Source organism: Azolla caroliniana, unplaced genomic scaffold, assembly GCF_043228905.1.
Source record: "Azolla caroliniana isolate FFs.n. ecotype wild unplaced genomic scaffold, voAzoCaro1.0.p SCAF_20, whole genome shotgun sequence".
Classification (NCBI taxonomy): Eukaryota; Viridiplantae; Streptophyta; class Polypodiopsida; order Salviniales; family Salviniaceae; genus Azolla; species Azolla caroliniana.
This window is the reverse complement of record NW_028230455.1, coordinates 2,859,261-2,876,856: the sequence shown is the minus strand read 5'-3', so window position 1 is coordinate 2,876,856 and position 17,596 is coordinate 2,859,261. Positions and strand designations below refer to the sequence as shown.

The 17,596-nt window shown below is 48.2% G+C and overlaps 3 non-coding genes across 3 annotated transcripts; all 3 read right to left on the bottom strand.

The window, feature by feature from the left end:
• Positions 1-2,379: 2,379 nt before the first annotated feature.
• On the bottom strand, positions 2,380-2,451 carry TRNAG-UCC (transfer RNA glycine (anticodon UCC)). Its single transcript has one exon. It is a non-coding gene; the product is annotated as a tRNA-Gly (tRNA).
• Positions 2,452-3,837: 1,386 nt separating this feature from the next.
• On the bottom strand, positions 3,838-3,909 carry TRNAG-UCC (transfer RNA glycine (anticodon UCC)). Its single transcript has one exon. It is a non-coding gene; the product is annotated as a tRNA-Gly (tRNA).
• A 1,386-nt stretch (positions 3,910-5,295) lies between these two features.
• On the bottom strand, positions 5,296-5,367 carry TRNAG-UCC (transfer RNA glycine (anticodon UCC)). The gene has a single exon. It is a non-coding gene; the product is annotated as a tRNA-Gly (tRNA).
• Between the last annotated feature and the right edge of the window lie 12,229 nt (positions 5,368-17,596).

The following is a 17,596-nucleotide window of genomic DNA, read 5'->3' as shown; positions in this document are numbered from 1 at the left end:
CGAACCGGCTTCCGACTTTACCTTCCTTGTTGCCACCTCCCGTCTCTCCGGTCTCACGTTGGTTCTCGGACACAACCGCCGAAGTCTCTAGAATTAGTGGGTAGGAATCCTCGGTATTATCATCTTCCGTTGTTTCACCCATAGCCATGTTCTCCTTGGCTATCTCTCCTTCGTATGCATCGGCTTCGACCTTCGTTTCGTTGCCGCCACTTTCCTTATCTTCGGTGTTATGTCGACACCCGGGCTCCAGTACCGAAGTCTCCGAAACAATGGTGAAGGAATCCCTTCGTTCGTGCTCATTTACTTTGTCTTCCTCGTTGCCCTTCCGGTCCTCCACTTTTCCACCGACACATTCCGTCTCTCCAGTCTCACGTTGGTGCACGGGCACAGCCGCCGAAGTCTCTGGAACCGGTGTGGGGATACCCTTTCGTCCTCGATCTTCCTCCTCCTCGTCCTTTGTTGGCCTCGACTTTGGTTCGGTTTTAAGCTCCCCTTCAATGTCGACTTGCGACTTTTCATGCATCTCCGAACCCTTCCGCATCAAGCTCTCCTTCGGTGGTAGTCGGTGGCCGCTTTTCACCCACTGTTGACCGCCGTTCGTGGACCATGTCCTCGTCCGCTTCGGTCTTAGATAGTCATATGTGTCTCGTATAGCTTCTTCAAAGGACTCCCACATCGGGCTTTGTTGTCGTATCTCGTGGATTCTCTCTTGAAGCTCATCCGTAGCCACCCGGTTGAAAGATAACACTTGCAATCTTTCTGAGATACCATATCGCAACATCTCCATTTTGTAGTCACGTAGATAGCGTGACACGTCCTTTCCATCGAATTGCCCGTTCTGTTGCACGAGCCGTTGTACTACTGTCGTGATCTCCGACATCTCGCGTTGTTCTTGTAGCATTCTCTCGAACATCATCATCATCATGTTCATCGCCTCTTGTTGATTCTCCATCTCCTTGCCACCCGCCTTCACGTCGGGTTCACCAACTGTGTCGTGCCTTTCGGCTCCGGATCGTTTGCGTGAGTCGGGTGGGAACCACCGGGGTTTTGGACTAGGAGGAGGAAGAATTTGAGGCTAATCTTGTGAATCCCACAAGTATTAATTTAATCAATATTTATGTAAGAATATGAATTTAGATTGAAAGAGATAGATTATCTTAAACTTCGTGAATCCCACGAGTATATTTTATTAATTGGTGTTTTAGGAAATATATCCAATTTCCCAAATATTTCACACGCCTATTACATTGTGCTCCCCATCCTTATGTAGTGATGGGAGAGACTAAGCATAGCTACATGCTTTTTTTTTCTAATATGTTCATGCACACTAAATGTGCATGTGATGCTTTTCTAATCCTTGCTTTTATTTGCTAAATATAGTGCTCATGCACGCTAGATGTGCATGAGTCACTTTTTAGTCGCTTGCGTTTTTCTATAAAATATTCACGCACTCTAAAAATACATGATTTACCTTTTAATAAAGGTAGGCGCAAATAAAGCAGTTATAATTATTAAATCTATTTATAGAACACTAAAGATAAGGTAGCATAATGGTAAAGTTGAGGTTTGGCTACGTGGAGGTACAAGGTTCAAATCTTGCCCTATCCACGTGATAAATATCTTGATATTTTTATTTTATTTATTGGTGATAAATATCTTGATATTCTTATTTTATTTATTTATATGTAATTAAATCGGTTATATTATTTTTACTTTTTCACGTAGTGTACGAAATACACTACGACATCGTAAAGAATCAGAAAAAAAAATGTGCGAGAAAAATTTGTCGCTGAGTTATTGTATATTAGCCTCAGTATTGAATCTTTATGATTTGTTACCTGAATAAACCAATAGTGCTCTTACGTTTCTTGTAAGATCCAATTGAAACTAGTCCATGAAAACGGTCCATTTGAGCAAAGCTTCATATTAATTCAATTTTCTGCAATATTGTTAAAAAGCGTGTCTGGTCAAAAGCCGTTCTCGAATTGACTGAAATAAATTTTGCTTGTACCATTGGAATTCTACTCTAAAGCACACAATGTGCATTAACGACATGTTGAAGCTCTATCTATTGCTTGCAACGAAAATACATTAACTATAAGACTGAAACCGCACAAATATCTCTTATAAGTGTGAGCCCTTAATATTTACAATTTGTCACATGAGTGAGAAAAAGTTGGGCCTTAGTTTATTCTAAGAAAGAAATGAAACTAGTTGAGGAAAATAGTTGTTTTGGCAAAGCTTTATATTAAATCACTATGGTGCTTTCTTGTTACGTTCTAGTTATGAAAATTTGAAAGGTACGTATCATTCTGGACTGGAATGGAATTGAATCATTTTTTCTTTTCCGTTGGATGTAGTGATTCAAATAACATAGTATGCGCTTGCCGAGAGTTGAACTCGGGTCTATTGCTTGGAAGGCAATTATCCTAACCGTTGGACTACAAGCGCAATTTGGCCATATTTCCAAGGGATTCGTAAACAATCAGAAAGAAAAATGTGCGAGAAAAATTTGTCGCTGAGTTATTGTATATTAGCCTGAGTATTGAAACTTTACGGTTTGTTACCTGAATAAACCAATAGTGCTCTTACGTTTCTTGTAAGATCCAATTGAAACTAGTCCATGAAAACGGTCCATTTGAGCAAAGCTTCATATTAATTCAATTTTTAGCAATATTTTTAAAAAGCGTGTCTTGTCAAAAGCCGTTCTCGAATTGACTGAAATAAATTTTGCTTGTACCATTGGAATTCTACTCTAAAGCACACAACGTGGAGTTACGACATGTTGAAGCTCTATCTATTGCTTGCAAAGCAAATACATTAACGATAAGACTACAACCGCACAAATATCTCATATCAGTGTGAGCCCTTAATCTTTACAATTTGTCACATAAGTGAGAAATAGTTGGGCCTTAGTTTATTCTAAGATAGAAATGAAACTAGGTCAGGAAAATAGTTGTTTTGGCAAAGCTTTAGATTAAATCACTATGGTGTTGTCTTGTTCCGTTGTAGTTATGGAAATTTGAAAGGTACGTATCATTCTGGACTGGAATGGGATAGAATCATTTTTTCTTTTCCGTTGGATGAAGTGATTCAAATAACATAGTATGCGCTTGCCGAGAGTTGAACTCGGGTCTATTGCTTGGAAGGCAATTATCCTAACTGTTGGACGACAAGCGCAATTTGGCCATATTTCCAAGGCATTCGTAAAGATTCAGAAAGAAAAATGTGCGAGAAAAATTTGTCGCTGAGTTATTGTATATTAGCCTCAGTATTGAATCTTTACGATTTGTTACCTGAATAAACCAATAGTGCTCTTACGTTTCTTGTAAGATCCAAATGACACTACTCCATGAAAACGGTCCATTTGAGCAAAGCTTGATATTAATTCAATTTTCTGCAATATTGTTAAAAAGCGTGTCTTGTCAAAAGCCGTTCTCGAAGTGACTGAAATAAATTTTGCTTGTACTATTGGAATTCTACTCTAAAGCACACAATGTGCATTAACGACATGTTGAAGCTCTATCTATTGTTTTCAAAGCAAATATATTAACGATAAGACTACAACCGCACAAATATCTCATATCAGTGTGAGCCCTTAATCTTTACAATTTATCACATAAGTGAGAAAAAGTTGGGCCTTAGTTTATTGTAAGATAGAAATGAAACTAGGTCAGGAAAATAGTTGTTTTGGCAAAGCTTTAGATTAAATCACTATGGTGTTGTCTTGTTACGTTGTAGTTATGAAAATTTGAAAGGTACGTATCATTCTGGACTGGAATGGAATTGAATCATTTTTTCTTTTCCGTTGGATGAAGTGATTCAAATAACATAGTATGCGCTTGCCGAGAGTTGAACTCGGGTCTATTGCTTGGAAGGCAATTATCCTAACCGTTAGACTACAAGCGCAATTTGGTCATATTTCCAAGGCATTCGTAAAGAATCAGAAAGAAAAATGTGCGAGAAAAATTTGTCGCTGAGTTATTGTATATTAGCCTCAGTATTGAATCTTTACGATTTGTTACCTGAATAAACCAATAGTGCTCTTACGTTTCTTGTAAGATCCAAATGAAACTAGTCCATGAAAACGGTCTATTTGAGCAAAGCTTCATATTAATTCCATTTTCTGCAATATTGTTAAAAAGCGTGTCTTGTCAAAAGCCGTTCTCGAATTTACTGAAATAAATTTTGCTTGTACCATTGGAATTCTACTCTAAAGCACACAATGTGCGTTAACGACATGTTGAAGCTCTATCTATTGCTTGTAACGAAAATACATTAACTATAAGACTGAAACCGCACAAATATCTCTTATAAGTGTGAGCCCTTAATATTTACAATTTGTCACATGAGTGAGAAAAAGTTGGGCCTTAGTTTATTCTAAGAAAGAAATGAAACTAGTTGAGGAAAATAGTTGTTTTGGCAAAGCTTTAGATTAAATCACTATGGTGCTTTCTTGTTACGTTCTAGTTATGAAAATTTGAAAGGTACGTATCATTCTGGACTGGAATGGAATTGAATCATTTTTTCTTTTCCGTTGGATGTAGTGATTCAAATAACATAGTATGCGCTTGCCGAGAGTTGAACTCGGGTCTATTGCTTGGAAGGCAATTATCCTAACCGTTGGATGACAAGCGCAATTTGGCCATATTTCCAAGGCATTCGTAAAGAATCAGAAAGAAAAATGTGCGAGAAAAATTTGTCGCTGAGTTATTGTATATTAGCCTCAGTATTGAATCTGTACGATTTGTTACCTGAATAAACCAATAGTGCTCTTACGTTTCTTGTGAGATCCAAATGAAACTAGTCCATGAAAACGGTCCATTTGAGCAAAGCTTCATATTAATTCAATTTTCTGCAATATTGTTAAAAAGCGTGTCTTGTCAAAAGCCGTTCTCGAATTGACTGAAATAAATTTTGCTTGTACCATTGGAATTCTACTGTAAAGCACACAATGTGCATTAACGACATGTTGAAGCTCTATCTATTGCTTGCAAAGCAAATACATTAACTATAAGACTGAAACCGCACAAATATGTCTTATCAGTGTGAGCCCTTAATATTTACAATTTGTCACATAAGTGAGAAAAAGTTGGGCCTTAGTTTATTCTAAGAAAGAAATGAAACTAGTTGAGGAAAATAGTTGTTTTGGCAAAGCTTTAGATTAAATCACTATGGTGCTGTCTTGTTACGTTGTAGTTATGAAAATTTGAAAGGTACGTATCATTCTGGACTGGAATGGAATTGAATCATTTTTTCTTTTCCGATGGATGTAGTGATTCAAATAACATAGTATGCGCTTGCCGAGAGTTGAACTCGGGTCTATTGCTTGGAAGGCAATTATCCTAACCGTTGGACTACAAGCGCAATTTGGCCATATTTCGAAGGCATTCGTAAAGAATCAGAAAGAAAAATGTGCGAGAAAAATTTGTCGCTGAGTTATTGTATATTAGCCTCAGTATTGAATCTTTACGATTTGTTACCTGTTATTCTCTGACCGGAGAAGGCTTAACACAAGGTGTCACGGAGACACTTCACCAAAGGGTGATTACGGCATAGGATTAAGATTCAACGATTACACCGACTTACGTAGGTTACACGATTTGAGTGCTTTGGTTAATTACACGCGTAAGATATCATAGTAACTACAGAACGGAAATCAACACAGAAGTATAAACACCATATGCTCTATTAATTATTCGCTTCGATTACAATGGGGTCCGGGCCTTTAAATAGGTTTCCGGCCCGTAGTACAAAACGGTGCCTATCGCACCTATTCGGGATCCGTCAGGATCTGGAACGGCATACCGTTTCCAGTCTGTCCGTCCACACTATGCTTATTTACAACCATACTTAATTAATTCCTTCACTCCGTATTTTGGATTCCTTGCCGGCCGGTAACACATGGCACGCCCGTGGGACAGTACCTTGTACGTCGAACCCTTCTCGGCCCCTTCATTGTTCACCCAAATTGTCCAAAATACTTTGTTCCAAATTTTCGAATTGTTCTTCCGGTTGTGGTTGTTGCGGCTGTGCTTGCTGCTGCTGCTGTGGTTGCGGTTGGGACTGAGGCTGCTCCGGCTGCTCTATAGGCGGCTGCTCCGTTTGTTTCTCTGACTTCGGCATCTCCGTTTGACTGCTTCCGGTCCGGTCTCCTTCCAGTAACGGTTCCTCATCACTGAGGTTGACCGTAACCGGTTCTCGTGCTTTCTCTTCCCGGATCCGGGACCTCTCGTAGCTTTCAAACTGGATTTGCGCCTCCAGCCTGTCGTCGTCCAGCTGAGCTACAAGTTGTCGGACTTGCCCTAGCTGGTCCTCTGCCAAGGCTTGAAAGTCTTCGGCCAGCTCATCTCTTATACCGGTGAAGTCTTCGGAAGTCAGCATATAGCAATCATCTCCCTCCTTCCACCGGTTCTCTACGTCGGCCCGGAGCAATTGGAGTTCCGCCGCGTTCGTGGCCCACTTGGTCCACCATTTGACAGACCCGTTGTCAATCAAGCTCTTGGTCTGGTTCAACCAGGCCCGCATGATATCCTGGATGCGACTTGCTCCCATTTGCGCTCTACTTTCCACAACTTGTCGTTCCTCCTTCAACTGCTTGATGAGATTCGCCGTATCCTCCGCCTGCTCTCTGTAGCGCGTCAGCTGCCCTTGATATGTTGTCTGCAGCTTCTGCAGTACCTCCGCCGCTCTTTCTTTTTCCGCCTGCTGTTGCCTGAGGAGCTCTGTCCGAACCTTCTCCGCCTCTTCCAACCGTCTTCTGGTTTCCGCTTGTTCATTAGCGTATGCCGTTGCGGTCTGATCAACTGCTTGCCGGAGCTCATTCGTCCGTTCCTTGTGCTCTGTTTGCAACCGTTTATACTCCCGGTGCAATTGCTCAAATTCCTCCATTTTTTGTTTGAGCTTGCCGTTGATCTGGCGATGGTTCCGGTCCTCCCGGTCCTTTAGCTGCCGGAGTTCCTCTTTCAGGCGCTCTATTTCTGTTTCGGCGTTTCTCCGGAGCCTGTCCTTCTCTTGCAGCATTTTCTCCTTTTCCTCCTTGAGCCGGTCGTACGCTTGGTGGCCTTTTCGTAAGCTCTCCTCGGCCCGGCGTAGATTTTCAGCAGTCTTTTTGAGTTCTGCCTCCGCTGCCGTCTTCAACTCTCTTTCGCGGCTCCTCAGCGCTTCTTGGGCAGCTAGCTCATCCTTTAAGTCTGCAACCTCTTGGGCTTGTGCCGCATTTCTCTCCGGAACGGTTTCCGTTGCCGGGGTCTGATTGCTATGTACAGGTTGATCTGTCGCTATATTCTGTACATTGCCCGGAGTCACCGGTGCTTGGACTTGTGTTGTCAAAGCCAATTGAGCCATTTCCCTTGTGACCCTGTCCAAGTCTTGTTCAAGGCTCCGGATTTTGGACCGGGCCGTCTCTAGATCTACGGTTGTGACGAGCAACCGTTCGTGGTGCGCTCTCTCCTCCGCCTCTATGTACTCGACCGCTCCGGCGATCTGCTCGCCTACCCACCGTAGCCACATGCTAATGGTGCCTTGCTGCTGTACTGGTCGGGTCGGCTCGTTCACTGCGGAATTGTCTGGCCTGAGTGCCTGTATTTGCCGTTCTGGTTCTACTCCTTGGCCGCCGTGTGTGCTGGCTGGGCTCGCCGGCTGTTGAGTTCCGGTTCTCGCTGTCTCCGGAGCCGTTGGAATGACTTCTTGTATCAAGGCCGGTTCTATACGCACCGGTTCCGGTTCCTCCCTTGTGGTTTGCTCAGGTTGAGTTGGGGGCGTTTCTTCCTTTTGCGGTTCCGAACGCTCCCCCGCTGTCCCGGCGGTCAATGTTATCCACTGAGCAATGTTATCCACTGAGCTACGGCATGCCACAGCTTCCGGCCCTCCTTGCCGTCCTTTCCTCGTACCATGTCGATTGCCGCGCACAAACCGTCTGCAATCAACACCGGCCAGTCCACCTTGATCCCTTCATAGGTGGCTATGATCATCCCTGCCCGATTTTTTGGCATGACAGGGGGTCGGGGGTACACGTGGCCGTACTCATGGAGCACTCGAGCTATCTCCCTGAATAGCGGATCTTCGCCGCCCTGCGTTCGATAGCCTTTGCCGGCTACAGAGTACTCACCGAAATATCGGATGAGTTGCTCCGAGGTTGGGTTATCAATCTGAAAAATACCTCCCTCCGGAAGGCCTGTTAGCGCACGGATCGCTTCTTCGGTGATGACTTCTGTGTCGAGCTCCTTGATGACCCGGTCGGCTTCTCTGTGCGGTGGTGCCTCCATGATGGTCAAGAACCCATCCAGTCCGTGTTGCCTGAGCCATTTCCTGGCCGCTTCCGACAGCGTTTGTGGTTCCATGTCTGCTTCGAGGTCGAGGAAAGATGGCGAGGTAGAGTGGTGATGAGAGTGAGAGCGAGAGAGAGAGCGTTCCGAACGTGGGGGTTCTCTGAGTGCAGGTTCGCGTTTGCTAAGCTTCCACTGCCTTGGTGCTTCTGTGCTTCTTGGCTCGCGAAAAAAAAAGGTCTCCATGCGTTCTTCTTTTTCTCTGTGCGTCTTGGCGCCTTTTTCGAGCATGCGCACGTCGTGTACCAATTTAGTATTAAGCAATGTGGCGGCTCTTAAATGCCCACTACGTACCTTTTCGCTCCTTGCTTTCACGTCCGTTCATACCTCGATTTTTAATGATTTTTTATTATTTATTTATTTTTATTTTAATGACTGTATGTGATCTTACACATCCGTAGGTCCCTTCGGACCCTTACCATTTTCCTTACGGGTTGCCGTGTCTTCCTTCGCCTCTTCTACGGGTTCCCCGTCGTCTTTTTCTTCCATCCGTACCGTTCCCGGTATAGTGCCGGTGGGCTGCATAAACGGGTTACTTGGCATCGGTCCTTTATAGGGCTTTAGTCTAAATCCGTTGACCCACTTGCCTAGCACTTCACCGGCAAGTGTCCCTAACTGATAGGACCCGTTGTATTCCCGTGTTAGCCAATACGGGCCTGTCCATCTAAACCGGAGTTTACCCGGCATCTTGCCCATCCTCGTTTGGAATACTAGCACCGGCTTTCCGATTTCGAACATCTTTTCATTACCTTTCCGGTGACGGTCAACGAACGCTTTCCGTCGTCGTTGCTCCAGTTCCATGTGTAGGATGCTGGCCAGCCGTTGCTCCTCCAGTTCGCATAGTGCTGCTAGCCGCCTTTCTTCCGACTCCTTTTCATTCAGCCGTTCCCGTAGTTGGATCCGTAAGCTTGGTACCTGAAATTCCACCGGCATGACCGCCTCTAAGCCGAACGCTAACCGGAACGGCGTTGTCCGGATACTTGTTTTGTATGCCGTCCGGTACGCCCATAGCGCGCTATGGAGCTTTGTGTCCCAGTCCGTCCGGTTTTCATTGACGATTTTGCGGAGAATGTTCTGCAGCGTTTTGTTGGTGGACTCTGCTAACCCGTTCGCTTGTGGGTAGTACGGTGTGCTCCGTTTATGGACCACGGCATAGAACGTTGTTAAGCTTTCAACTACCTGGCCGAGGAAGTGCCCTCCTTGGTCGCTGATTAATTCAATCGGACATCCATATCGGCACCAAATGTTCTCGTACAGGAATTTTGCTGTGGATGACGCGGTATTGTCTCTCAAGGCCCTAGCCTCCACCCATTTAGTGCAATAATCTGTTGCCACGATGACATAACGATTACCCGTTCTCATTGCCGGTGGCTTGAACGGTCCAACAAAATCCAACCCCCACTTCTGGAATGGCTCTAGTGGAAGTACCGGTTGGTGTGGCATCCGTGCTTGCTCCGTAGGCTGGCCCATTCGTTGGCATAGGTCACATTCCTTAGCATACTTGACGGCGTCTTTTAACGTCGTGGGCCACCATAAGCCGCTCTGCCATACTTTCCTTGCCGTCGCTTCCCCGGCATAGTGTCCTCCGGCAACCCCACAATGTGCTTACCGTAAGATTACTTGTTTCTCGTCACTACGGACTGCCCGTCTCCATATTCCATCTGCTCCCTTGTGGTAGAGAGTGTCCCGTAACAGACAGAAATTGCGGCTCTGCACCGCCAGTCGTTTCCTCTCGTCCCGGTTCATTTCCTCCGGTGGCAGGCCCGTGCTTAGGAACTGGTGCATGTTTGTCAGCCACCTATCTTCTGATGCCACTGTGTCGTCCGCTGCCGTTTCCGGGGTGATACGGAATAACTCTGCGTCCGGGAATTCATCCGATACTCCGACGCCTGATTCTTCGGACTCTAACCGGCTCAGGTAGTCTGCTACGGCATGCTGGATACCGGGCCGGTGGAAGATCTCGAATTCGAACTCCTGCAACAGCAAGGTCCAACGGGCCAACTTACCGGTCAGGTACGCCTTGGACACTAAGTACAGGAGCGCCGAGTGATCCACATGAAAGGAGAACTTCCTTCCCAATAGGTAATGACGAAATTTTGTTACACTGTAGATCATGCCCAGGGCCTCCCGTTCCGTCGTCGAATAGTTCTTCTCTGCTTGGGACAGCTTCCGGCTTGCGTAATATACCGGCCGGTACCATTTGGGCTCCGTAAGTTGCATTAAGGCGCTGCCGATAGCGATGTCGGAAGCGTCCACGAACACATGAAATTCCTTGCTCCAATCCGGAGGCTGCACGACGGGTGCTTGCGACAAAAGTACCTTCAGGGCATTGTATGCCTCATCCTCCGTATCCGTCCATTGGAACGGTGTCCGATGTACCGCGGTGTGTAATGGTGTAGCCAAGTCAGCCAAGTGACGGAGCATCCGGCTGTGCCACCGGATCAGTCCTAAGAATCGGCTTAGTGCTTTGGCCGTTTTCGGCGCCGGTGCCCCTAGTATCGCGTTTACTTTGTCCGGGTCGACCGCAATGCCCTCCTTACTTACAATGTGTCCCAGTAAGATTCCACTTGAAACTCCAAAGATGCATTTTGCTGGGTTTAAGCTTAGCCGGTATAACCTACACTTTTCAAGGCATAACCGTAGGTGCTGCAAATGGTCTTTTCCCCGGCTATAGACTGCAAAATCATCCAGGAAAACCTGCATGAAGGCAGGAATGTATTCGCCGAAGATCTCCATGATGATTCGCTGGAACGTTGCTGGTGCCGTTTTAAGGCCGAACATCATTACTTCGGCCACAAACACCCCCCATTCGGTGACGAACGCTGTCTTCTCCTGGTCGTCCGGGTGCATCCGGATTTGATTGTATCCGCTGAACCTGTCTAAAAAACTATAAACTTCATGGCCGGCGACGGCATCCAGTACTCCATCCGTGAACGGAAGAGGGAATGCATCCGTAATTGTGGCTGCATTTAGTTTCCTGTAATCTACACACACGCGGATTTTACCGTTCTTCTTTGGGATGACGACGATGGGGCTCAGCCACGTTGCTTTCTTTACCGGCCGGATGAAGCCCACTCTTAGGAGTTTGTCGATTTCCTCCTTCACTTTGGCGGCGTAGTTGGGGTTCATTCGGTAACGTCTTTGCGCCACTGGTTTCGCGTCCTTGCCTAAGTGGATCTGATGCTGATATAATTGAGGGTCCAACCCTCGCATGTCTTCGTATGACCAGGCGAATACGTCGCGAAACTCCGTGAGAAGTTTGATCATCGCCGCTTTATCTTCCGGCTTCATTTCTTTCACGATGTGTATCGACTTTGATTCGTCCTTGCTTCCTAGGTTCACTTCGTTGAGCTGGGATGTTTTTACCCGTTGGGAAACGGCCATTTCCCGTTCAAACGCTTCCTGTGCTTGCCGTAATTCCCGAATCGAATCTTTGTCTGGTTCGGCTTCGGTTTCGTCCCGCTGCGGCAAGTATGGCGCTACGGCTTCAGCTACGTCAATCTCGAAGAGTGGTACGATCTTCGGGTGTTCCTCCAAGTACTGGGCTTCTTCGTTGTTTGCCAACCCTTCAAGCATGTTCACGCATTTCGCATAGAGCGGTGTGCATTCCTTACCGTTGCTCGTCCGTGGTTGTGTCGGTACCCGGACCTTGGCTTTTCCGCGCCGGAAGGTAATCATATTTTTCCGCCAATTTTGCTTGATGTGTGCTGTTTTCAACCATGGTCTGCCCAGCAACAGTGGGTACGCGCCTTGCGCCTGTAGCTGTAGCACTACAACCGAGATGTGAAATGTGTGACCTCCTATGGTGACTTCCAATTTCCGTATTAAGCCCGTCGGCTGTACAGAGCTCGTATCCGCCATCCGTAGCCAGAACGGACATGGCTCCCATTCATGTATACCCAAGGCATCACACGTGTGGAGGCTTATTACGTTCACCCCGGAACCTCCATCGATTACTGTGCCGGGAAGTTCGTGCCCTTTGACAATAGCTGTAATCACCGGACTACTAGTGTCCACCACCGTCGGTCCCTCCTCCGGATTCGAGAAGAGGACTGGTGCCGGTGGGGCTATACCGTCTGTCATGCCCGTTTTTAGTCCTTCCGTAAATCGCGGCACTGTCGAAATTCCGTGCTCGGCCACAACCGAGGAACAGGATCGATTCACAGAAAACGGGAAATACAACAATGCACGAAAACAATAGAGAGAAGGGTACACTGGATGTTTTACGTGGAAAACCCTAAATGGGAAAAAACCACGGGAGTGCAAGACTCCAACTATCACTATACGCGGAATGTACAATGGCGAGCTGCAAGGCGACGACCTTGAGCTTGCTGTCCTCGCCACAGGCGGCGGTATTACACAGAGGCGTCGACCTCTTCCTTCCTCTTTCTCTCTCACTCTCTCTCGGCTGCTCTCACTTCGCTCCCTCTTAGTGGAAAACAGAAAAATGAGCAACAACTACACAAAACTGTTTGCCCTAAGTCATATTTATACACATATGACTTTCGGGCTATTTACAGATATAGACTCAAGGGCCCTTGGCAAACATATTCACAGATATGTCCCCGCATCCGGATCTCTCTCCGGGTACATACGACATCCGGCTCTGTAACCGGGGTCTTCAGCATCCGGCTCCGTAACCGGGTACTCTTCATCCTACGGTTCCGTAACAGCCTCCGGGCTTGCCGTCATTCATCTCCGGACATCCCATCCGGAGGGACCGAAATCCCAACAAACTCCCCCTTCACTTCGGCATGGGATGTCTCTCCAACCCGATCCTCTTCCGGCATGCTTCCAGCTTGTTGGGTGTGAGCACCTTGGTCAGCATATCCGACCCGTTCTCGTCCGTGTGGATCTTCGTCAACACGAACTCCTTGTCTTCTATCCTTTCCCGGATCTAGTGGTATCTACGCTGGATGTGTTTCGTCCGGGAATGGTAGGCCGCGTTCTTCGCAAGGTGGATGGCACTCAGACTATCGCAGTAGAGTCGGTACTCCTCCTGCCGGATACCGAGCTCTCTAATGAAGTCCTTCATCCATATTATTTCCTTGCCGGCTTCAACAGCCGCCATGTACTCCGCCTCCGTGGTTGACAGCGCAACCGTCTTCTGCAGCCTCGACTGCCACGAAACAGCTCCACCTGCATACGTCATCACATACCCTGATGTGGACCGGCTGGTATCTGCATCAGCTGACATGTCCGAATCGGTAAAGCCGTCGAATTCGGGCTTACCGGAGCCGAATCGGAGGCACACGTTTGCCGTGCCCTTCAGGTATCGGAGTATCCACTTGACCGCGTTCCAGTGCTCTTTGCCGGGATTGCTCATGTACCGGCTCACCACTCCAACTGCATATCCTATGTCCGGTCTTGTACACACCATTGCGTACATCAAGCTTCCGACGGCAGAGGCATATGGTACTTTCATCATGTCCTCCTTCTCAGCCTTTGTCTTGGGGCTTTGCTTGCTGGACAAATTGCAGTTTGCCGGGAGGGTTGACCCGACCGGTCTTGCTTCCGACATGTTGAACCGGTGAAGCACCTTTGTCACGTACTTCTCCTGTGACAGCCACAACTGCTTCTTCTTCCGGTCCCGGATGATGTGCATCCCTAGTATTTGCCTCGCCGGACCCAGGTCCTTCATTGAGAAGGTTCGGTGAAGCGCTTTCTTCAGTGTCCGTATCTTGACCTGGTCCCGTCCGACGATCAACATGTCGTCCACGTACAGGAGGAGTATTAGAGAGTCTCCTCCTTCAAACTTCTTCACAAACACGCAGTGATCAGACTGCGTTTTGTGGTACCCTTCGTCGGTCATGAAGGAGTCGAACTTGCGGTACCATTGCCGGGGAGCCTGCTTCAGTCCGTAAAGGCTCTTCTTCAACCGGCATACCAGGTGCTCCTTCCCTTTCTTCTCGAATCCTTCCGGTTGCTGCATGTAGATCTCTTCTTCGAGGTCACCATGAAGGAATGCCATCTTCACGTCCATTTGTTCTACCTCGAGGTCCATGCTTGCCGCTATGCTCAGCACCGTCCGGATGGAGGTCATCTTCACTACCGGGGCAAATATCTCGTCGAAGTCGACGCCCTTCTTCTGCTGAAACCCCTTCACCACGATCCTGGCTTTGTATCTCGGGGGGTTTTCGGCATCTCCCGGTTTCAACTTGAACACCCACTTGTTTCGAAGTGCCCGCTTTCCTTTCGGCAACTCCACAAGTTCATATGTGTGGTTCTCATGCAGGGAATCCATCTCGTCCTGCATGGCACTCAACCACCTGCGGCTCTGGGTGTCATGCTTTGCTTCTTCAAAGCTCTCCGGCTCCCCTTCGTCGGTTAGCAGCACGTGCTCTGGTTCCGGAAATCTCCGGGGGGCCCTTCTCTCTCTTAGAGGATATCTCCGTTCCGGAGCTTCGGTAACCGGTTCTTCCGATTCTTCTTCATCCGAATCCATTTCGGGATCGGGGCCGGTTCCGGTATCATTTTCATCTTCTTCGGCCGGTTCTGTTTCTTCACCGTCTTCGGCCGGATCCTCGAGTGCTAACCGGTCTCTTGCCGGTCGGGACTGCTCCTCGTAGAGTTGATCCTCACCGGTCGACTTGGAGCTCTTCATCTTCTTCTCCGACTCCCAGTCGGCAAGTGTCTTGTTCTCCATGAAGATGATATCACGACTCCGGAATATCTTCTTGTCGACCGGGTCCCATACTCGGTAGCCGAACTCGTCATCGCCGTAACCGAGGAATATGCATGGCCGGGTCTTTGGATCTAGCTTTCCTCTCCGGTCCTTAGCCACATGCACATATGCGAGGCACCCGAACACCTTCAGATGCCGGTAGGACACTTCCCTACCGGTCCACACTCTCTGCGGCGTGTCTCCGTCCAAAGGTACTGAGGGTGATCTATTTATCACGTATGTCGCCGTCGACATCGCCTCAGCCCAAAACCCCTTGGGTAATTTCGCATGCGCTAGCATACTCCGGACCCTCTCCATTATGGTCCGGTTCATCCTCTCGGCCAGCCCGTTCAGTTCCGGCGTCTTCGGCACAGTAAACTCGAGCCGGATTCCCTTCGAGCGACAGTACTCCGCGAACTGCCCCCGGTATTCTCCTCCGTTATCCGCTCGTATCGCTTTCAGCTTCTTGCCGGATTCTCTTTCCACTCTCGCGTGGAGTTCTTTGAAGACGGACAACACTTGGTCCTTTGTCTTCAACGGTGCCGTCCACAGCTTCCGGCTGTGATCATCAATGAAAGTCACGAAGTACTAGGCTCCGCCATGTGACTTCGTTTCTACCTGACACACATCAGTGTGCACCAACTCCAATGGTGCGCTTCGTCTCGTCGGTGGCCTTGAGTGGAAGGAGGTTCGGTTCTGCTTACCGGCCAGGCAATCGGTACAGTTCTCCAGGTGCACATGCTTCACTGGAATAAGGTTGTCTTCTGCAAGCCTCTTCATCCCCTTCTCACTCATGTGGCACAGTCTTTTGTGCCACAGCTCACCGGCAGTGTCGGCTGCCACATTCAGCTCTTCCGGACACAACCAGGCATTCATAAGGTACAGTGTGTTGACTTTCCGGGCCCGAGCCACTATCAGGCTTCCCTTGCTGAACTTCATTACGCCGTTCCGGATGCTACCTGTGTAGCCTTCATCGTCTAGCCTCCCGGCCGAAATCAGGTTCAATCGAACCTCCGGAACGTGTCGGACATCCTTCAGCAGCATTTTGCATCCGGTCGGGGTTGTCAACCATACGTCTCCTATGCCGGCAATCCGGCACGTACCTTCATTTCCCATCCGAACACAGCCATGTTCACCGGCTGTGTAGGATGAGAAGTATCTACTTTCCGGGGTCAGGTGGAACGACGCTCCGGAATCGACCACCCAGGTAGTCTCATCGCCGGCAATGTTTAGTTCACCTTCTTCGGTGATGAGCATGATCTCCTCTTCACTTGCCGCGAGTGCCGTCGTTCCTTTCCGGTCCTGCCCTCGCCGATCTGGACCTCTCCGGTCCGTGGCTCCCCGGTATGCACCGTTTCTCTCCGGTGACTTCTTCGAATCGGTGTCGTCGGCTCCGTTGTCTTTTCGGTAATGCCGACAATTCTTCCGGAAGTGCCCCGGCTTCCCACAGTGGAAGCATGTGGGTCTTCCTCTTGACTGCGACCGGGTCCCCGACTTCTCCCGTCTTTGCGGACTCCGGTTCCATTGTCTTCCCCGTTCCGATTCGGTAAGCAGCGCCTTCGAGTCGGAGGCCGGTTCTTTATCTCTCTGACGCGCTTCTTCGTTCAAAATACTTGTCTTTACCGTTTGTAGGGACAAGTTATCTTCGGTGCAGGAGGTGCTGAGAGTCACCACCAAGTTCTCCCAGCTGTCCGGCAATGTACACATCAGGATGATGGCTTGCATTGCATCCTCCAACGGGAACTTGATCGCCGCAAGCTGGTTCACGAATCCCATGAACGTGCTTACGTGTTCCACCATACTCTCGCCGTCCCGGTACTTGAGGTTCACTATCTTTCTCATCAGGGAGGTCCGGTTCAACGCATTCTTCCTCTCGTAGAGGCCCGACAGCTTCCTCCACATCTCATATGCGTTGGTGTCGTTCGCCACGTGTTGTAGAACGCTCACGTCGACGTATTGCCGAATGGTTGCAACGGCTTTCCGGTTCAGAAGCCTCCACTCCGTCTCAAGTACCCCCTTGGGTATTTCCGACCTGTCGATCGGTTCATACAGGTCCCGAACAATGAGCAGATCCTCCATCTTTATCTTCCAGTCGGCGTAGTTCTGCGCATTCAGCACCATCATCCCCGGCTGCCCGCTGCTGCCGCCTTCCATTTTCTGTGTTACCGTCGCTCTGATACCACTTTGTCGAAATTCCGTGCTCGGCCACAACCGAGGAACAGGATCGATTCACAGAAAACGGGAAATACAACAATGCACGAAAACAATAGAGAGAAGGGTACACTGGATGTTTTACGTGGAAAACCCTAAATGGGAAAAAACCACGGGAGTGCAAGACTCCAACTATCACTATACGCGGAATGTACAATGGCGAGCTGCAAGGCGACGACCTTGAGCTCGCTGTCCTCGCCACAGGCGGCGGTATTACACAGAGGCGTCGACCTCTTCCTTCCTCTTTCTCTCTCACTCTCTCTCGGCTGCTCTCACTTCGCTCCCTCTTAGTGGAAAACAGAAAAATGAGCAACAACTACACAAAACTGTTTGCCCTAAGTCATATTTATACACATATGACTTTCGGGCTATTTACAGATATAGCCTCAAGGGC